Genomic DNA, 23,056 nt, shown 5'->3' on the forward strand with positions numbered 1-23,056 from the left:
GGAGAAATAGTGATGAGAGCCCCAAGATGCAGGAGACTTGTTCGCATGTTGTGGGGGGAAGATGGGTCTCTCCTGGTGGAAGGCTATTTATGTGGCATCTCTAGGTAAGATTTGCAGGACCTCCTTGCAGTTACAGGTTGTTAAGGCAACAAATGGGCCAGGACAGCATTATGATATTGGTAATTGGGTTTGAGATGGGTCATACTGTGTCATCCGGGTGATGGGGTGAATAGTGGTGCATCATATGTGGTATTTAGGTATTGGAGTGTGCAAGTACAACATAATAAAAACATAACAAAAACAAACATTTCAACAAACATAACCCTTCCATCCCCCCACCCACACCTTGCAAGCACACGCCCAGTGAATCTCAATGAAACCAAACAGAACAAAAAAAAAACAGGGGAGAAAAATAAATAACAAATATCCCTATAGGATGATGTGGTGTACAGCGCAGGTTATTGGCACAGCAGGTGGCCCTCCTTATAAGAGTATGCCACATTGTTCGAAGATCATAGATGGTGTCTGTCGATCATCGTATCAGGTAAGATGACGATTAGGGAAACGGGAGGCAACTAGTTGTAATGTAATGTAGGACATAAGTTATTGGACATTATCAATCCAACAAGGAATGGAGACACTTCAGTCTTGCAGAAAGAGTTCCATACTTGCTGCTGGACCTGGACCTTTTTGCAGGGTCATCCCCAAAGTTTTTATCTCCTTTCTCCTACTTTCTCTGACCAATTTTTGATGGCATAGGACTTTGAGCACTTTACTACTTCTAACCAGTGCTAAAGTGCATATAGTCTCTATCTAAGTTGTATTGGTCATTGGTTTATCCATGATTGGCATATTTGATTTACTGGCTAGTAAAGTGCACTTTGAGTGCCAAGGGCCTGTAAATCAAATGCTACTTGTGGCCTGCTGCACTGATTGTGCTACCCACACGAGTAGCCCTGTAAACATGTCTCAGACCAGCCACAGCAGTGTAGTTGTGTGCCGTTTTAAACTGCCAGTTCAACCTGGCAAGTGTACACCCTTGCCAGGTCCAAACCTTCCCATTTACTTCATGTAAGACACCCCTAAGGTAGGCCCTAGTTAGCCCTATGGGCAGGGTGCAGTATATTTAAAAGTCAGGATATGTACTGTTGGTTTCTCATGTCCTGATGATGAAATACTGCCAAATTCGTTTTTCACTATTACAAGTCCTATCTCTCCCAGAGGTTAACATGGGAATTGCCTTTAAATATTTTTTGAGTGCAGTTTCCCCTTAGGATATGATAAAGATTTGGAGTTTGGGGTCCCTGAACTCACAATTTAAAAATACATCTTTTTGCTTGTGTTTTAGATTGTCTGTGTGAAAATGCCACTTATAGAAAGTGGACATTTTCTTGGTTAACCGTTCTGTGCCTCTGCCTGGCTGCTGAATACATGTCTACATCAGACTGACAGTTGGGATGTTTGTGAATTCACTCTAAACAGTGACACAAAGGGATGAGTTGTGTCCTTTACATCCGGATGAGTCTTTCTGGGCTGGTGTGGAGGGAGGAGCTGACACCTGCACCTGAAAAAGACTATGCCTACTGTTAGAAATTGGGTCTCTAGTTGGCAGGGGGATATACCCTTGTCCAAGTAGGGATCACAATCCTAATCCGGGTAACGCACAACACAATCCAAATTATCGTGTGTCCACCCTCCGGTAGCTTGGCACTGAGCAGTCAGACTTTTTGTAGGAGGCAATGTGTAGAGAATTGGTGCAGAACTTTTATACAATAACACAGTGAAGAACACCACAAAATGACACCACACAGGTTTAGAAAAATATATTATATTTATCCAGTTAAATTATTGATAAAACAATGCAAAATCATTGTACAGAAATCAAATTATGAGTTATTTGAGGTTTAAATCCAACAACAGTACTGAGAAGACACAATAGCTCTAACTGGGACTATCACGGCATCACTAACAGAGTCATTCCCAACAATCCGACACTACTGGTGCTGGTCACTGAGTTGAACAGACCCTCAGGTACAGTATCTTGTGAAATTGAATAAAACAAAGAAGAAGTGTGCTGCAAGGAGTCGGAGAAAGGTGCCACTGAAGTCAGTGCAGCGTCAGTTCTTATGGCGTATGAGGAAAGACGAGTTGGTCCCACGTTGCGAAGCAGGTGGAGCTGAAGCGTTGATCCCTTCTCAATGCAGGGGATGATGCGTCTTTATCAGAGATGCGTCAATCCTTTGTGACCCGGCAGGGTCACTGGTTCCAGTGTGTCAGGGTGTGATGTGTCAACTTCACAGTGTCGCAATGACCCTGTGTGACATCAGTCGAGTTGCAGCAATGTTGGACTTGCATTGCAGGCCATGGTCCTTGCGTGCAGAGAGGTCCATGGAGTAGGAGGAGGCTGCGGCATTGCTGAAGTCATTCCGAAGGCGCTGAAGTTGGTGTACTAGCAAAAAGCTAGCAGTGAAGGTCTTTGTAGTCCCTGAAACACCAAAACAGGAGGCAAGCTCAATCTAAGCCCTTGGAAAGCACTTTTGGGGAAGTTAGATTCCTTCCAGCACATTTAGAGGTCAGCAGGGCAGCAGTCCTTTGCAGCAAGGAAGTCCAGTGAGTCATTTGGGCAGCCAGACAGGTCTCCTGACAGAGTTCAGGTGCAGTTCTAGGAAGTGTATGATTTGGTGTGGTCAGAGACCAAGTTTATACCCACAAATGTCTTAAAGTGGTGGAGACTTCAAAGAGTGGCTTTGAAGTGCACAAGGTCCTCTTTCAGTACAGGTCTGTCTGCAGGGGCCAGTCCATTGTGTGAGAGCAGGCCACTAGTCTTTGTAATGTAAGTGTCAAACCCTCCAACCTTCCAGCCCAGTAAGACCCATTAAGTATGCAGATGAATGCAGATGTGACTGAGGGGGTGATTCTGACCTCGGCGGTAAAATGCCCTTACCGCCGGTCAGAAGACCGCCATAACACCGCCGCGGCCGCGGTCAACCGCCACGGTCATTCTGACCCATAACGGCCAAACCTCCAAAAATCCATCCTCCACTGCAGCCCGCCACATCGGCGGGCAGCGATAAACTGGAGATGACCAAACCTCCACCGTCACGCCAACAGAAATACGCCCATGCCATTACGACCCACGAATCCACACGGCGGTCATTCAAACGCGGTATTCCATTGGCGCTACACACCGCCGCGGTCAGAATACACACACATCACCAAAACACAGCCACATTGGACAATTTGAAAAACACACACCTGATACACATACACACACCACTCCCACACAATCAACCAACTATAAAACACACACCCACATCACCCACAAACCCCTGCGACCCCAAATACTGAGAGAAGGAGAGAGAGACACAGCAGACAATCCAAAGGAAGACACACTGAGGCACACTACACCATCACACACACCACATAGTAGCACAAAGCACCACTCACCAACACACTCCTCATCACATACACCACCCCACACCTCACCCACACCACCCCATGGCACCCCAAAGGCATCCACGATTTTCGGACCAAGAACTCCGGGTCATGGTGGAGGAAATCCTAAGAGTGGAACCCCAGCTCTTCGGCTCGCAGGTGCAGCACACCAGTATAGCCAGGAAGGCGGAGCTATGGCAGCGGATCGTGGACAGGGTCAACGCGGTGGGACAGCATCCCAGGAATAGGGAGGACATCCGCAAAAGATGGAACGACCTACGGGGGAAGGTCCGGTCGATGGTCTCGAGGCACAACATCGCGGTCCAGAAGACTGGCGGCGGACCCCCACCCACCCCTCCCGAATTTACATTGTTGGAACAAGACGTCTTGACCATCCTGCATCCTCAGGGCCTCGCAGGAGTAGCCGGAGGAATGGACTCTGGTAAGTCCCATCTCAACTACTATATCCCCCCCACCCCACCAGCATGCCAACCCACACCCTCACCCCCAACCCCCCAGCACACATCCTTCCTGACAATGTCTCACCAGCACAACCCACCCATCCCAACACCAACTCCTGCATGCCAACACAAACCATGGGCACCCATCACCTAAGCATGACCACTGCACTAACCCCTCCCCCCCACTAAATACCCTCACAACACCTCCCTCCAGGGAATGCCTGCACTGGGGGACAAGGGCACCCACAACACGCATGCTATTGCACACACAGAAACAATAACCAAACTCTCTTACCCCATGCAGGACCCGAACGACAACACACCAGCCAGGAGGGTCCAGAAGTGTCCATCCCACCACCGGAACAGGCCCACACTGAGGATAGCAGCTCTGTCGACAGTGAACCTGATGACCAGCCCGGACCATCGGGGACCTCTGGGCAGTCGGTTCCCCTCACCCAGACACAGGCCACACCAGACCCGACCCCCTCTGCCGACACCAGCACAGCTCCCACCCAGCGGGCCCATGCCTCTGTCTCTAGGACAGCTCAATCAGCGGTGTGTCTGCCACTACAGGGCACCCAGGCTAACCCGACACCCCAACAACAACAGGGACCTGGGGGCAGTGGGAGCGGGCACACCGGCCAGGGGACAGAGGCCGGGGGAAACCGGGCAGCTCGGAGGGCTGCTGTGCGACAGGGGGGGGAGGAGAGGCCCAGGGAACCCACTCTCCAAGAGGCCCTCACCACCCTCATGGGGGCCTACCACCACTCCCAAGAAACGATGGCGACGGTACTGGCCAGGTTCACTGAGATCCAGGCACAGCAGGAGGAACGCTACATGGGCTTCAGGGAGGAGCTGAGAATCATCGGGACCGCAATGGGGACCATCGTCCTGGCCCTCCACAGGATAGAGGACGCGTTGCGGGACCATGGTGCACCACACAGGGCCCCTGTCACTAGGCCGGACCAGGAACAGCCTACCACCTCCGCCGGCGCTAGTGGACAGGAGGTCCCAACACCTCGACAGCCCCCCAGAACCCCACCTCCTGCTGAAGAACAACCACCCCGTAAGAGGAGCCTGAGACCAAAGAAAAAGACAGAGTAGGATGTCAAGACCCCCGCCAGCAGGACATACCCCCTCAAGTCTTCCCACTGTCCCACATTGCCACCCTGTCCAACCATGAACTGCCTATGCTCCATCCTTCCACAGGCAAAAGAACAATGCACCTGTGAGACTGAGAACTGGACTCTGCCATGGATATTCCTCCACCCCCACCCATCACCCTTAGAATCACATGTACCGGTATCTAGCACTGTAAATAAATCACTTTTTGCACACAAACCTGTTTTGAGTCATGCTGTATTATTAACAAAGGGATAACATATTACTGTTCAATTTCTGTCCTGTCAATTAGTCATGACAACATACCAATGTCAATACGCTGTATTTCATGGGCGAACCAAGCAGAAGTCAGGTACTGAGTCAGACAGCACTGAGAAGGGAAGGGAAAGGCATAAATTAATAAAAAACATCTGTGGGGAACTACAGAAAGTATAGATGCAGGAGGCTAGAAGCAATTGTGAAATGGCGTGGGTGATTCTTACCTGGGTGTTACTGGAAATACTGTTGTATCCCTCTGTCCCTATTGTCGGTGTCGTCCTCAGAGTCTTCCTCCTCTTCACTCTCCACAGGCTCCACGGCTTCTACAACACCACCATCTGGACCATCCTCCTGCAGGAAAGGCACCTGGCGTCGCAAAGCCAGGTTGTGAAGCATACAGCACGCCACGATGATATGGCACACCTTCTTTGGTGAGTACATTAGGGATCCACCAGTCATATGCAGGCACCTAAACCTGGCCTTCAGGAGGCCAAAGGTTCGCTCAATCACCCTCCTTGTACGCCCATGGGCCTCATTGTAGCGTTCCTCTGCCCTTGTCCGGGGATTCCTTACTGGGGTCAGTAGCCACGGCAGGTTGGGGTAACCAGAGTCACCTATTAGCCACACACGTTGTCTCTGTAGCTGCACCATCACATAGGGGATGCTGCTATTTCGCATCACATACGCGTCATGCACTGACCCTGGGAACTTGGCATTTACATGGGAGATGTACTGGTCAGCCAAACAGACCACCTGGACATTCATCGAATGATAATTCTTTCTGTTTCGGTACACCTGCTCATCGTCTTTTGGGGGTACCAAAGCCACATGGGTCCCATCAATGGCACCAATGATGTTGGGGATATGTCCAAGGGCATAGAAATCACCCTTCACTGTGGGCAAGTCACCCTCCTCGGGGAAAATGATGTAGCTCCGCATGAGTTTCATCAGGGCAGACAACACTCTGCTCAAAATCTTTGAAAACATAGGCTGAGACATTCCAGATGACATGGCCACTGTGGTCTGGAATGACCCACTGGCCAAAAAATGGAGGACTGACAAAACCTGCACCAGAGGGGGAATCCCTGTGGGTTGGCGGATGGGGGACATCAGGGCTGGCTCCAGCTGGGCACACAGTTCATGGATAGTGGCACGGTCAAGTCGGTATCGAAGGATTATATGGCGTTCTTCCATTGTCGACAGGTCCACCAGCGGTCGGTACACGCGAGGATTCCTCCTTCTCATCCCAAGTCCCAGCGGACGGTGCCTAGGAAGGACAACATGGAGCACAGAGTCAGCCAAACCACAGGTACGTACAGACAGCTTGCACAGTTAAAGAATGGCAATGGGTTGAAAGGCGTGTATGTGTGGCAATGCAAGGCCTAGGCCTGTGTGTCGCAGTCAAAATTAAGCCATGTGGGCCCTTGAAATGGCGGCTGCCTGACCTGTGAAGTGGGACAATGGGATGTGAGGTCACTGCGCTGGCGGGGCACACCGTGGCGGTAGGCGGTCGAAGACCGCGGCGCAAAGCCGCATTGGTTAACATTGAAGCCTATGGGTTTCAGGAGCCAATAACGAAGTGCGCCGGCGGTCGCGGTACGCACCGCCGCGGTACGCACCGCCACGGACGTGACCGCCATTTTCTATCTGCTTAATCACTCGAGACCTGATCATCCACAGGAGAGGACCTATACTGCAAGTGCTGCTGTGACCTCGGTCTGGAAGATACAATGGCTGCTGTGACTGGGGAAAGGGCCCCTGCCTTCACGTCTGAAGAATTGGACAAGCTCGTGGATGGGGTCCTCCCCCAGTATGCGCTACTCTACGGTCCTCCAGACCAACAAGTGAGTACCCCGGGTGCTAATGGAATGGGCTATGCCTGTGTGGATTGGGGTGGATGTAAGTTGGTGGGGTGGGGTGGGGGGCGAATGAGGAGTGCAACGCCCGACAGATGAGAGCATGTGCCATATGGCAAAGTGGGTGGGGGGGGGCAATTACATCTAACATGCAGGCCATTGATGATTTCCTCCTTTCCACCCTGTACATGTCTAATAGGTCAGCGCCCATCAGAAGATCGATATTTGGCGTGCCATCGCCAAGGAAGTCCGGACCTTGGGGGTCCACAACAGACGGGGCACCCACTGCCGCAAGAGGTGGGAGGACATCCGCCGCGGAACAAGGAAGACCGCAGAAACACTGCTGGGGATGGCCTCCCAACCTAGGAGGGGTGCCAGTCGCACCATGACCCCCCTGATGTCCCGGATCCTGGCGGTGGCCTACCCTGAATTGGATGGGCGCTTTAAGACATCACAGCAGACACAAGGGGGTGAGTATCAGCACATTCTCCTATCTTTCTGCGCAGTGGAGGCGTCTGGGTGGGGGAGGAGGGCTGTGGGTGACATTAGACCAGGGCGCTTTCTGTAGTGTAGTCCTCTCCCTTAGGCATGGCCCTGTGCCCCCGGCCCCCACCTCTGTAGGGTGACAAGTACAGCCATTGAAGGTCCAGCATCTCCCATGTGCGCGTTTGACGTCTCTTGGCCTGTTGTCTTAGTCAGTAGTACTGAGTAGTGTACCCCGAATGCGCGGCTTAGTGCATTAGGCACCTGTGTCTGTCCTCTCCGCCAACGGTGTTGACATTGCATGCACTCAACCTGGTCTTCTTTTTTCTCCCCCCACCCTTCATCTTCTTGTGCATGTGTGCATTAGCATCATCAGGCGGAGGAGATATGGCATCGGAGCACGAGGGAGCTGCAGGACACAAGGCCCCGGTGGGCCCAGGAACAGACACCGAGGGCACCAGTGATCCGGAGGGCGAGGGGAGCACCACGACGGGGACCGCTGGTGAGAGCAGCGAAAGCGACACGTCCTCGGATGGGAGCTCCCTAGGGGTGGCGGCAACATCCGTGCCCCCCGCCTCTACAGGTACAGCCGCCACCCAGCGCACCAGCCCCGCCCTCCCAGCAGCCCCTCAGTCTTCGCTCCGTGCCGCTTCGCCCAGGAAGGCGCGCGTCTCCTTCGCCCCAGGCACCTCAGCCCCTGCCCCTGTTGCCCCTGCTGCCCTCAGTGCGGAACTCATTGACCTGGTAAGGACGCTCATTGTTGGGCAGACGACCCTTCTGAATGCCATCCAGGGTGTGCAAAGGGAGGTGCAACAGAGCAATGCGTACCTGGAGGGCATTCATTCGGGTCAGGCTGCCCATCAACGAGCGTTCACTGCTCTGGCCTCAGCACTGACGGCAGCCATTGTCCCTGTTTCCAGCCTCCCTCTTCTGACTGCCTCCAGCCTGTCTCTGTCTCCTGTTCCTCAGCCTATCCCATCCACACCATCAGACCAGCCTAGACACACCTCAACACCCAAGAGCAGCTCATCCAAACACAAGCACCACAGATCCCGCAAACACTCACCCGAGCAACACCCAGATGCAGACATGCCAACAGCCACTGCCACCCCTGTGTCCCCCTCCTCCTCGTCTCCCTCCTCCCTCCCTGTGACGTCTACACTCACACCTGCATGCACCCCAACATCAGCCAGTGCTTCCATCACCACCTCACCCTCCAGTACAGTCCACACTCGTGCAGTCACCACCCCCACTGCCATGTACACGTCCCCTGTGTCCTCTCCCACTGTGTCTGTCACCCCCTCTTCCAAGACACACAAACGCAGGCAGCCACCCACCCAACAGCCATCCACCTCACGACAGCCTACAGCACCAGCACCTTCACCCAATGACAGCACACCTGACTCTCCTACAACCACCTCCTCTACCTCCACTTCCATCTCCACTACTCCTACCCTTTACCTTGGCCCTAAAAAACTTTTCCTGGCCAACCTTAACCTCTTTCCCCCCCGATGACCCCCCCATCCATCTTCAAAGAGTCCCAAGAGCACCGCAGCCACCACCAGCCCAGCTTCGGGTGTCACTGTTGTGCCTGGGTTCTGGAGCCGACCCTTTGCCAGCAGTGACACATCGAGCTGCAGCAAGGACACGTCCAGCCCCCCCCCGGCAAGAGGACCCGCAAAACCAAGGACCGCCGTGCGAGGACTGACAGGGCTGCCCCCAAGGAGCAATGTGCGGCCACTTCACCACCCACACCATCTGGGGGAGGTAAGGGCCCGAGAGCCCGATCAAAGGAGCGGAAGGGCAGCAGGAGCGCGGAGAAGGTGGACCCCACATGCCACATCCCAGCTGGGAAGGAGGACACTAAGGAGGCCAGGAGTCCGTCCCCGAAGGGTCCAGATACGTCACGGTCCGAGGGCGACTGAACAGGGAGTCCAGGCCAGGTCTGGCTCCCTTGACCTGCTGGATGGGCACCGCTGAACAGGGCCCGCGGTGCAGACGAGCACCGCTGAACAGGGCCCCGCCGTGGAGATAGGCACCGCTGAACAGGGCCCGCAGTGCAGAAGAGCACCGCTGAACAGGGCCCCGCCGTGGAGATAGGCACCGCTGAACAGGGCCCGCGGTGCAGACGAGCACCGCTGAACAGGGCCCCGCCGTGGAGATAGGCACCGCTGAACAGGGTCCGCGGTGCAGAAGAGCACCGCTGAACAGGGCCCCGCCGTGGAGATAGGCACCGCTGAACAGGGCCCGCGGTGCAGAAGAGCACCGCTGAACAGGGCCCCGCCGTGGAGATAGGCACCGCTGAACAGGGCCCGCGGTGCAGAAGAGCACCGCTGAACAGGGCCCTGCCGTGGAGATAGGCACCGCTGAACAGGGCCCGCGGTGCAGAAGAGCACCGCTGAACAGGGCCCCGCCGTCTCAAGCACCGCTCCGCTGGGCCCCGCCGTCTCAAGCACCGCTCCACTGGGCCCTTCCTCTCAAGCACCGCTCCACTGGGCCCTTCCTCTCAAGCACCGCTCCGCTGGGCCCTTCCTCTCAAGCACCGCTCCGCTGGGCCCCGCCGTCTCAAGCACCACTCCGCTGGGCCCCGCCGTCTCAAGCACCGCTCCGCTGGGCCCTTCCTCTCAAGCACCGCTCCGCTGGGCCCCGCCGCCTCAAGCACCGCTCCGCTGGGCCCCGCCGTCTCAAGCACCGCTCCGCTGGGCCCCGCCGTCTCAAGCACCGCTCCGCTGGGCCCTTCCTCTCAAGCACCGCTCCGCTGGGCCCTTCCTCTCAAGCACCGCTCCGCTGGGCCCCGCCGTCTCAAGCACCGCTCCGCTGGGCCCCGCCGTCTCAAGCACCGCTCCGCTGGGCCCCGCCGTCTCAAGCACCGCTCCGCTGGGCCCCGCCGTCTCAAGCACCCCTCCGCTGGGCCCTTCCTCTCAAGCACCGCTCCGCTGGGCCCCGCCGTCTCAAGCACCGCTCCGCTGGGCCCCGCCGTCTCAAGCACCGCTCCGCTGGGCCCTTCCTCTCAAGCACCGCTCCGCTGGGCCCCGCCGTCTCAAGCACCGCTCCGCTGGGCCCCGCCGTCTCAAGCACCGCTCCGCTGGGCCCTTCCTCTCAAGCACCGCTCCGCTGGGCCCCGCCGTCTCAAGCACCGCTCCGCTGGGCCCCGCCGTCTCAAGCACCGCTCCGCTGGGCCCCGCCGTCTCAAGCACCGCTCCGCTGGGCCCTTCCTCTCAAGCACCGCTCCGCTGGGCCCTTCCTCTCAAGCACCGCTCCGCTGGGCCCCGCCGTCTCAAGCACCGCTCCGCTGGGCCCCGCCGTCTCAAGCACCGCTCCGCTGGGCCCTTCCTCTCAAGCACCGCTCCGCTGGGCCCCGCCGTCTCAAGCACCGCTCCGCTGGGCCCCGCCGTCTCAAGCACCGCTCCGCTGGGCCCTTCCTCTCAAGCACCGCTCCGCTGGGCCCTTCCTCTCAAGCACCGCTCCGCTGGGCCCTTCCTCTCAAGCACCGCTCCGCTGGGCCCCGCCGTCTCAAGCACCGCTCCGCTGGGCCCCGCCGTCTCAAGCACCGTTGATGGTTCATTGTGCCCACCATGCCTCCTCCTTGACCAGTGGAGACTGTCATCCACATGATGGACTGTGGCTTTGCACTCCCCAGGATGGTCCAGTGGGCAATCCACCCACTGCAGAGACTTGAGAGACTGTGGCTTTGCACTCCCCAGGATGGCACAGTGGGCAGCCCACCAACTGTAGAGACATTGAGAGACTGTGGCTTTGCACTCCCCAGGATGGCACAGTGGGCAGCCCACCCACTGTAGAGACATTGAGAGACTGTGGCTTTGCACTCCCCAGGTTGGTCCAGTGGGCAGGCCACACACTGTAGAGACATTGAGAGACTGTGGCTTTGCACTCCCCAGGATGGTCCAGTGGGCAATCCACCCACTGCAGAGACTTGAGAGACTGTGGCTTTGCACTCCCCAGGTTGGTCCAGTGGGCAGGCCACACACTGTAGAGACATTGAGAGACTGTGGCTTTGCACTCCCCAGGATGGTCCAGTGGGCAATCCACCCACTGTAGAGACATTGAGAGACTGTGGCTTTGCACTCCCCAGGATGGCACAGTGGGCAGCCCACCCACTGTAGAGACATTGAGAGACTGTGGCTTTGCACTCCCCAGGTTGGTCCAGTGGGCAGGCCACACACTGTAGAGACATTGAGAGACTGTGGCTTTGCACTCCCCAGGATGGTTCAGTGGGCAATCCACCCACTGCAGAGACTTGAGAGACTGTGGCTTTGCACTCCCCAGGATGGCACAGTGGGCAGCCCACCAACTGTAGAGACATTGAGAGACTGTGGCTTTGCACTCCCCAGGATTGAACAGTGGGCAGGCCACCCACTGTAGAGACATTGAGAGACTGTGGCTTTGCACTCCCCAGGATTGAACAGTGGGCAGCCCACCCACTGTAGAGACATTGAGAGACTGTGGCTTTGCACTCCCCAGGATTGAAAGGTGGGCATGGTGGCTCCTCGTGGATCTGGCGTCGTGGACTCATGTGGCTGTGGTGCCCCCCCCTTCCCTTCCCCCTGAGGTGCCTGTAGTTTTTACATCTGATGCCCCTGCAGTGTTCTCTCCAAAGGACTCAGGTCTCCTGTGTGGGCTTTGCCCTTGTTTCTCAAGACTTTGGCCCACGGACATGCTGAATTGGTAGGATGTGCAGGACTTGGTACTTCAGTCATACACTGATGTGTATGTCATTAGTTTTGTTGTGGATATCTTTCATGGTTGTACGCTAATTTTCTGGAGCTTTTTGGTACATAAATATTTATTCCAAATATGATTATGTCCTAGCATTTTTCAGGGGTGTTTGGGTGGTGTCACTGTGACTTGGTGCTCTGCATTGGTGAGTACATGATTGGGGGGGGGGGTCGCATATGTGTGTGCCCGTAACCTTTCGTCCTCCCCCTCCCGTGTGTCGTAGGTGCAGTACTCATCGTTGTCGTCTGCGCCGGACTTCGTACTCGTGGTAGATGAGAAGGTAGACGAGAGCAGGTATGATGTTCAATTCGGGTTCCATGCTGTCCTCCGTCCTCGTGGAGTGCGTAGAGGTGAGCGTTTTCCCGTTCGTAGTCTGTTTCCGCAGTGTTTTTATCGGCGGTGCTCCCGCCCCGGAAAAGGTGGCGGATTGGTGAGTTATGATAGTGTGGGCGGTACATTGTCTGCCGCCTGCCTGTTGGCGGTGACCGCCGCGCTGTTTGTCTGTACCGCCGCGGCGGTCGGAGTGTTAAGTTGGCGGGCTGTGTTGGCGGTTCCCGCCAGGGTCAGAATTCCATTTTTTGGCCGCCGCTTTAACACCGACCGCCGAGGTCACAATCACCCCCTGAGTGTCCTGTGTTTGTGGTTGTATGGGTATAATGCACAAAGGAGCTCTCAACCAGCACAGACCAGACATTGATTTGGGACAGGCTGTAAGGTACAGATGGTTTTAAGTACAAAGAAATGTTCACTTTCAAAAAGTGGCATTTCTAAAATAGCAATATTAAATCCAACCTCACCAATAAGCAGGATTTTCTGTTACCATCCTGGCCATACTAAATATGACATGGTTATCCCTTTCAGATCAGAATCTACCACTCAAAAAGTATAGGAGGACAGTACTAATGCTAGTCTGTGAAAGAAGCAGGCTTCAAAACTAGTGGAAAATGAATTTAGGAGTTTTTCACTACTAGGATATATAAAACACATATATTCATGTCCTGCCTTTTGTCTGCGTAGCACTCTGCCCTATGGGTGACCTAGGGCTTACCTAAGGGGAGGTGTATATGGTATAAAAGGGTAGTTTAAGGCTTGGCAAGTACTTTTAAATGCCCACTCGAAGTGACAGTGAAACTGCACACACAGGCCTTGCAATGACAGGCCTCAGACAATGTTAAGGGGCTACGTATGTGGATGGCACAATCAGTGCTGCAGACCCACAAGTGGCATTTAATTTACAGGCCCTGGGCACATGTAGTAAACTTTACTAGGGACTTACAAGTACATTAAATATGCCAATGGGATATGAGCCACAGTTACCATGTTTTTAGAGAGAGAGCACATGCACTTTAGCACTGGTTAGCAGTGGTAAAGTGTCCAGAGTCCTAAAGCCAGCAAAAATTAGGTCAGAAAAAGAAGAGGAGAAAGGCAAAAGGTTTGGGGTGACCCTTCAGAGAGACCATTTTACAACACTTCCCCTCACAAATACAGACTGGTGTGTGTCTGGGGCAAGGCAAGGAAGGGCCAGGTCTTGTGTACTACTCAGACTTTCCTTTGAAGTTTGTCTATTTCGAAGGCAAAAATGAGCATAGGTATTGGACTGCTGATCCCACAACCGTAGATGATTTCTGGGTCAAGAGGGTCCCTTGCCAACGAGAAGTGCTTGATGCTTGAGGAGGACCTGCCACTCTGCCTGTTAGTTTGCTGTGCTCGACTGCTACTGCTGCTTTTGCCTGAAGAAGGAAAGAACTGTACTTTCCTTTCTGAAATCCAGCTTGTGAAGTTTCTCCAAGGGCTTGGGCTCAGCTTGCCCCTTGTTTTGAAGTCTCAGGGACATCAAAGACTTAGGGGTGATTCTAATCCTGGCGGGCGGCGGAGGCCGCCCGCCTGAATTCCGCCCCCATAATACCGCTCCGCGGTCAGAAGACCGCGGAGGGTATTATGAGTTTTTCCCTGGGCTGGCGGGCGGTCTCCAAAAGACCGCCCGCCAGCCCAGGGAAAAACTCCCTTCCCACGAGGATGCCGGCTCGTAATCGAGCCGGCGGAGTGGGAAGGTGCGACGGGTGCAGTAGCACCCGTCGCGTATTTCAGTGTCTGCAAGGCAGAGAATGAAATACCTTGCGGGGCCCTCTTACGGGGGCCCCTGCCGTGCCCATGCCATTGGCATGGGCACGGCAGGGGCCCCCAGGGGCCCCGCGACCCCCCCTACCGCCATCCTGTTCATGGCGGCTTTCCCGCCATGAACAGGATGGCGGTAGGGGGGGTCAGAATCCCCCATGGCGGCGCAGCAAGCTGCGCCGCCATGGGGGATTCTGAGGGCAGCGGTAAACCGGCGGGAGACCGCCGGTTTACCCTTTCTGACCGCGGCCAAAGCGCCGCGGTCAGAATGCCCTGCGGGGCACCGCTGGCCTGTCGGCGGTGCTCCCGCCGACCCTCGCCCCGGCGGTCGAAGACCGCCGGGGTTAGAATCAGGGCCTTAATCTGCTTGTGTTGGCAAATTCAGTCCCTGGGCCCTTAGAAATGGAAACTGGTAACCTGCAGGGGAAAATCCACACACCACTGTGTGTGTGTCAGAAAAATCAATGCACCGCAAGTCCCACAGCTGAACATTTTACACTGCGCCTGCCTTGCAGCTGGAGAAATGATGCAGCACTTGTTCTCATTGTGGACTCTTCACGCAGCGCATCAGAAATTTCCACACACAGATCCTGGGTGTCAAAATCTGCAAACATCGCTGCACGGACCCAAGGCTGAGTACCCGGAATTGACGCATGGTCTCCTTTGCAAGTAAAGAATTCATCCACAGCCTCCGGTGCGAGTAAAGAATCGATGCCTGGTCTCACTTGCGAGTAAGGAATCGACACATTGCTTGCTTTTCTGTTGCACCATCGCAATTGTGGCCTTATTTTTGACTCATGACAGGTACTTTTTGCTAAAACAACACTTCCATTCCAGACTTTTTTTCTTTAAAAATTTATATATTTACCTGTGTATGTTGGATTATTTTCGTTCTGATCTTGTTTGATTTATTTATATATATATTGGCTATTTTTCTACATTGGTGTGGAGTCCATTTGTGGTGTGTTCACTGTCATACTCTGTGTGTTGGTACAAATACTTTGCCTCTGAGATAAGCTTGACTGCTTGGGCCAATCTACCAAGGGGGTGAGCAGTGGTTATCGGAGCTGTGTATCTCCTTTACCCTCAGTAGAGTGAGTGACCCTACTTGGACAGGGTAAATTGACTACCAACTAGAGACCCCATTTCAAAGACTAGCAGAGATTTGGAAGTTATGTGGGGAATGGTCTGGTCTTCGTATTCTGGGATAGCACAATGGTTGGCCCATTGTTTAGAGAACACAATTGTGTCAGATGGGGAGTGAAAAAATCAGGACATAAAATGCACTAGATACAGATATTATTGCAGCGCCACCTTGCTTTCAAGTCTTCATTTTTGATGGCCCCTGTCAGGAGTCATGCTTCCAGCTTTTCTAGTCATTTAACTGCTGTGGTTGTGACATCTTCCATTACAGAGATTCTTTGTTCCATCCCTTCCAAGTGTGTATTGTGCTTGTCAATACATTCACCCATGCGGTCCAAGCTATATGTGAGGGTGCATATCTGTGCATCTATGGCTCAAAAACCTGCATGCAGTTCAGTCATAATCACACCCATTTATTGGGTAATTCAGGCTTTCCCGCCGTCGCACCCCCTTGCATATCCGGTCCTCCTCCAGGTCTGTCGTTCACCTTGTCTTTTTCATTGGCAGCTTGCATTGTTTTGGGCTGCTTTGGATCATTGCGGAAGCAGGCAGAGCTCAGTGCCACTACGCTGAATGAGTATGGCCAACGCTAAGCCCCCCTGCCCTATTTGGTGATGGGACTGTAAGCCTCCACAGTATGATACCTCAAACTCTTTCAGCCCCCAGGATGAGTAGGGGGGCTAGTACTCAGTCTCCAGGTAGGGGCAGCATAGCTGAAATTAGCCGGTGCTGTGGCATCCTCACCCTGATCAATAAAAAGTACACTCAAGTCTTCACAATGGCCGCAGGGATTTTACCATCTCACCGGGGGGATACCAGGTACTGGGCATTGTTCCCATCATGGGAGGAAGGTCCTCTCCCAGGAAAGCGCAGACAAGGGGAGCAACTGTAACAGTACTATCGAGGCCAGAGTAAAAGTGAGGCCTATTGTTGCAGCCTGGAAGGTCAGAGTGGGGTTTCTGTCATTCATATGCTGCCCAGTAAGTAATTAATTACACTCTCATACCAGGGCTTCAGTGTTGCACACAGGCCACAGTCCATGGCACCGTCAATATCCATTTCCACATGGGCTGCCCAACAAGCGGCTGGTCGATGCACACCATGGAAGCCATATGTGTAGGCAACAAAGCCATCCGCTGCCTCTCCTGTAGTTATGGTGTAATGGGAGCAAGGGTGCACCGGGATGCCACTCAGAGTATAGGCTGCACCATGGGGCCCGTCCACCTCAGACTTGTCTATGCCCCCTTTTGCCACAGGCCCTCTGCAGCACAGAGCAGTTGCTATGTGCCTGTCTTACATGTGCACCACAGCATCCTCAGGATCAAATCCAGGCACAGGCCAGGCAGCGTATCAATGTCTCCAGATCGAATCCAATGCTTGGGAGAGCCTGTTGATTCTTCATGGACCCATTGGATCAAAAACTAGGGCCAACTCGCTGGAGCTTCATCACCATGCACCCATTTTGGTCGCCGGCATGGCCACGATCTTTGGCGAGCTATTATTAATGATTTTGGCCTTGCAGGAAAGGTGTCGTTCTTCAATTTTTCGGCCCATTTGCTGACTGTTACATGGGATAGCTATTTCTGGCTCATTGTAATCACTACATGAGACCACTATTCGGAGCTCCAACTAATCAGGTACACTTGCAGACCTTCCTTGCAGATAGTTAGGATTATTGGGAGACTGTGCTTCTCACCCTGTAGTGTACATGGGCTATACCTAACCCTTACAATTTTTGAATGCCCTTCCATATGCCTCACTGTGATTTCATTTGTTTAATATCTAGGAGCACAATGGTTATTCCCCCACACATGGTCCCTAGAATGAAGTAGATGTTTCCCACACTTTTGGATGTGTTGGAGATGGATTATTTATTAGAATTTTGATTTTTATGTTTTCTGCTTCATATCCCTATATCTAAACAGATGTTTTGCTATTGACTAGAAAAGAGATAAAAAGTCAATTTTGAACACCCCAATAACAGTCTCCTATCTAACTATTGTTATGACTGTACACAGGAGTAATCCTTTCCTTTATTTCTCTGTTTTTGTGTTGCTAACGCAGGTAGGTTTCTTTCATATTTGTTTTGATGAAGGACTTCATCAAATCAGTCTATATGGCCAGAACATCAACGTAATAACCTGCTGAGTGACATAAATTAGAGTGGACAAAATTGAACTCCTATATTTTGAACCATTTTGTGTATATTCGAACATTACTGTTTTTGCATTGTGGGTTCCTTTTGCTTTTCTGTGTAGCAATAGCCTACTTAATGATCCACCTTTCTCACATCACTCACTGCACCATTTTTGGAGCAGCTATGTTTTGGATTCTGCTCTCATTTAATATGGCAACAAGAATTAAATATGTGTACTCTTCGGGGAGATTGTCTGTCAGGTACACACCAACCTTGGTTGATCAGCAACTCTTTGGATATTCTGTGGAGGTCTGTCGTCCTTGGTCAAGGAGAAAGTGAGGTGGGTTGGATTCCACTTTTAGATACATTTTCCAGAAACAGAATGCAGATCCACTGTCTAGGGTTTCAGAACTGGTTTGGACCGGTTCTCTTTATAATGTTATTTTAAGCCAGTCTCCAGGCACAGGCTTTCTGCAAAGTGATGACTCTCACAGAAGGAAACAGTGAGGTTGACTCTAAGAGGGAGTATCAAAGTATGAGCACAATGAAGTGTGAGATCGCTGCATTTGGCTGTTACCACTCTTTCTGAAGCTGTAGTTGGAGCCAGTGAAAAGGGAAGATCCTGCCTCAAAACATCCTCACCAAAAACAAGAGAAACTGCAATCCCACCCCATGACAGTGCTCAGGTTCAAACTGGGGTGACATGGAGTGCAATATGCTAAGGGACTGGGATGCAGGCATGAGTAATTACCAGTTGCTGAGATGAATCCAAACATTGCATCCATCACGTTTTGTATAGTTTAGCAAGTAGTATTAATTAGCAGCCGTTTGCCAACAGGGTACTTTTAAAGGCAGCCCTGCATCCATCCTCTGTCAATCAGGATCTAGGTCTCCACCCACCTGCTACTGGAGAGCAGGCAATATAATCCCAATGTCTTTCTTCATTCTCCATTTTGTGCTATGCTAACACCAGGGACATTCAAAACTGATCTCACTTGCACAGTAATCAGATTCATATAACACACTTCTACTACTGTCAATGTGCTACACCCTCGCTACACATACATGCACTCAACATGCACACAGAATTCCAGCATAAGAGTCCCAATTTGACATAACAGTGGACCATTGTATGAGAAGAGCTGGTAGACTCACCTCCTGTCCTGAATACAGAGAAAATGTCTTGTAACCCTATAAATTGAAAAAATGCAGATTGCTGCCACCAATTTATGCGATGCATGCTGTGCATGGGCAGTAGTCATATTCCCACTATGATAGCACATTTTTTCCATCCACTTGGATTCCAGAATATGTCTGACACTGCTGGCCATATGTATGGCCTGGCTCACGTCACCCTTGAACCATGCAACATGGTGCAAGAGTGACACAAACTTCAAGTGAGACTTATGAAACCACACAAGGCCACCTTGCGAGGCTGTGCATAGCTTCCTAAATCTTGAGAAATGTAACACATCGCAAATTGCTGTGTTACATCTCTCTCTGTCAGGGAGGTATTTCCAAGGGTGTTCCCACACAACATCCATGGATATTGACAGATTCACAGATTTAATAGAACTTGTGAGCCTGGGAATGTGCCAAAAAGATGCACCTCCCCAGGAGTATGCAACACACATTGAAAGAAGAAAAAGCCCCTCAGGATTGCTTTGTGCATGAAGGTGTATTTTTAAATTTCACTTTTCCCAACACTGTGCAGCCAATCGCCCTCGTAACCATACCACCATGTTCCAACCTTCGTTCCAATCCTCACTATACATTGTTTTTGGTGAGGAGTGTGTATGTTGGCTCAGGTGCCTAACATACACCCGGGCTCTGTACCCAACTCCTGTGTTAACCCCTGCTCTCCTGCTGTGCAAAGACTTTTGACATTCATATGGTAGACCTTTCCTATAGCTAAACGTTGTGTCAAGCTGCAGTGCAACTAACCACCACTGTGCAGAACCTTTGGCCAATGGTAGCAGGGTTTGCCACAAGGAATGAAGCCAACACGTTTTTACAAATCTTTTTATATGAGTGTGCAGTGCGAAATAAGTTGAAGGGGGCTGACCCATAGTCAAACACCACACTAGGCGCAAACCTCCAGAAGAATTCTGTATGATCTTTGGTAGTACTTAATGCATGCTTGACACATGCACTGTGCCCACACTGAACGGAGCATGAGCCTTCTGACCAGGTCCTGTGGTCACCTCTGGTCCACTAAATGTACTAAGCAGAGCCTTCAGTTGAATGTAGTGAGCTCTGGACACATGGCCTGGCCTCCGGCCAGGACATACAACAGCCCTGTACCTCTGATGCAGATACATACAGACTTGTGCACTGTGGGCTCTGGGCACACGACTTGACCAGAGCCCCCTGAGCCATAGTGATGACTGTCCTTTTCATGCCTAAATAAACCTATTTTTATTTTGCCTTGTTTTCAGAACTTGTAAAAAAAATACACTTTTGGAAATGTACTTTCAAATTTATTAATCTACTGGCCCAAATTCATATCTGCCAAAGAGTCAAATCTAACATGGGCTTTTCAGGTCTCAACTACAAACAGCATAGGTATCTTTGGCCAAAAGTCCTACAGTGGGCTATTGGTTAGTCCATTGCATACTCTTGATTGGTTTTCTTGTCAACCTGATTGTCTTGCTTTTTAGGGTCGAGCGCGCAAAACGCTCTATCCCTGTTGTAATCTCTATACAGGCTTGTAACCATGCCTATGCCACGCCCATCAGTTTGGTTGGTTCGTGGGCTTGCCTTTTAAAATTCGCTTGATTTGATTAGTGAAAGGCATGCATGCATCACGCCTTTTCCAGTGTTTAGCCCTCCTCGAGCACCCCGGAACCTACTGAAAACATACAGGGCTCCATGTTTTTCGTATGGTTTCTGGACTACTATTTCTCTTTATTTTGTAGGTAGCACAATCTCGCTGGGCAGTAGTGGCGCAACTTGCATGACATTGAACCTGTTACATAGATAATTGCACTTTTGCCGGTAACATGGATATTTGCATTTTTGCCGATACGTTTCACTGCGAGCGGACTTCTGTTTCCTTTTGCTTCGCGCTCATGCGGCCATCGGGTCGCTTATGTGAAACTTTTCATCTTTTCATTTTCAGCTTATGTGGCAAGAAAAGTCTGGTTAGGAGTTCACAATGCTCATAGCTCTAACTCGAGCAAACGCGAGACCCATTGCATTGCAAATGCTTGTTATTTGATGGCTCTCCTATTCCGTCTTGGATTTGTCTCTCCCCCTGAAGTATACCTTTTATACCATCCATTTGATTGGATGACTTGTATCCTTTCACAGCTTACATTCATCAAACTACTTTTGTCTTGTGCTATTCTAACTACATTGCAGTGCATGGGCCTTTTTGCTCTCTTCCCATCCGCAATGTATGCCCTCCCCTTAATTGTAATCCCATCTCATGCACTTTCTTTTTTGCTCTCCCACCAACCAGATCATGTTTTGCATCTCCATGTCCCATGTTTCCATGTTGACTTTTGTTTATAATCTTCCCCATTGCTTCTTGCCCCTCCCTGCTTATCGCCTTCACTCGTTAGCAGCATTTATCTGCTTCAACCAAACTCCATCTCCTACGTTGCTTCCCTTCTCCTGCTTGTTAATACGAATGTGATTACATCACAACACTCTTGTTTTTGGACAATGCAGCTCAGCGTCTACAATAACTATGTTTTCCCCTTTTTGCTGATGCAGAACAAAGACAGAAAGCGAAACTTATCTGTTTTGCCAATGGTTATGTTTTTTCTCAGTAGAATCTGTCCATTCTGGGACACATTTATATCCTCCCTCGAAATGATTATCTCTTCCCAGCTCACCAACCCCTTCTTGTAACATAAATATCTAAAAATATACTGAGCGCGTTTACAGGGTTGGTCTTCTTTGGTTCGACTGTTTTTGTTGTAGTAGACAGGATAAATACCGACAATGGTTAACATTGAAAACAGAACTTTTTTTTTATTCACCCTATCTTTAAATTGATCTTTTCACGGACTAATATAAAACTTAATCCGCAGAAATGTAGCCACTTATACCATTAGACTGAAACGTTTGGTAGAAAGTCACCAAACAGCGCCAATGTAATAAGCATACCAAAAACTGGCTTTCCATTGTGAACCGAATATTAACCATAGAGCTGTATATTTACCGAGTTTGTATTGTGATCAAATAAAGGAGTTGTATAATTCTACATGGTCACCGACGCCAGAAATGATACAAGCTTGAAATACCCATTCCCAGTGGTGCTACCATTTAATTACACAGCAATACAAATAATCACCCGTTCTGCCTTGAATCCGGCTACTGTCAAAATTGTAAAGTTGCCGCATTACCTTGCACAGTTCAGACTAATTGACTGTTGTTCAGGCACTGAACATAAACCGGTAACCCACTAGCTTGTAGCCCTTCTGTTATCTGCAGTTCCCGTTGACGGCTGCGGTGATTTATGGATGCAGATGTTCCTGCTTTTTTCAGAAAGCCTTCTGCTATTAGAACGGCCGATGCTGAGCTAGATAACATTTACCAGCTGACACACACATAGTATATTTAGTCCTCTAGTGAATTAGGAGGATGTTTATCTTGTAACTACTTTTTTTAGCACTCCTTATCGCAATGGGCGAAGACGACAAAGGTTATTTGTGTTGCTTAGTTTCCGAGTGAGTTAGATATTTTTGGTAAGAACCGTCTAGTAATTACGTAAAAGACTGCACCGTGTTGTCTGGGTTGAAGTGTTTTATTGATTAGAACTGTATTATCAGCATATGCAAACAAGCATTTGCAATGCAGTGGGTCTCGCGTTTGCTCGAGTTAAAGCTATTAGCATTGTAAACTTGTAACTGGACTTTTCTTGCCACATAAACTAAAAATGAAAAGTAAAGCAGTTTTACATAAGCGAGCCGATGGCCACCAGGAGGGCAAAGTAAACACACAAAAGGGAACAGAAGTTCGCTCGCAGTGAAATGTATCAGCAAAAGTGCAGTTATCAATGTAAGCGGCAAACGTGCAATTATCCATATAATCGGCAAAAGTGCAAATATCCATGTAACAGGGTCGATGTCATGCCAAGTGCTCAACTACTGCCCAGTGAGATCATGCTGCCTACGAAATAAAGAGAAAAAGTAGTGCAGAAACCATACTGAAAACATTGAGCCACATATGTTTTCATTAGTTGCCCGGTACGCTCGAGGAGGGCTAAACACCGGAAAAGGCATGATGTATGCATGCCTTTCACTAATTAAATCAAGCTAATTTTAAAAGGCAAGCCCACAAATCAACCAAACTGATGG

This window comes from Pleurodeles waltl, chromosome 8 (genome assembly GCF_031143425.1).
Source record: "Pleurodeles waltl isolate 20211129_DDA chromosome 8, aPleWal1.hap1.20221129, whole genome shotgun sequence".
Taxonomy (NCBI): Eukaryota; Metazoa; Chordata; class Amphibia; order Caudata; family Salamandridae; genus Pleurodeles; species Pleurodeles waltl.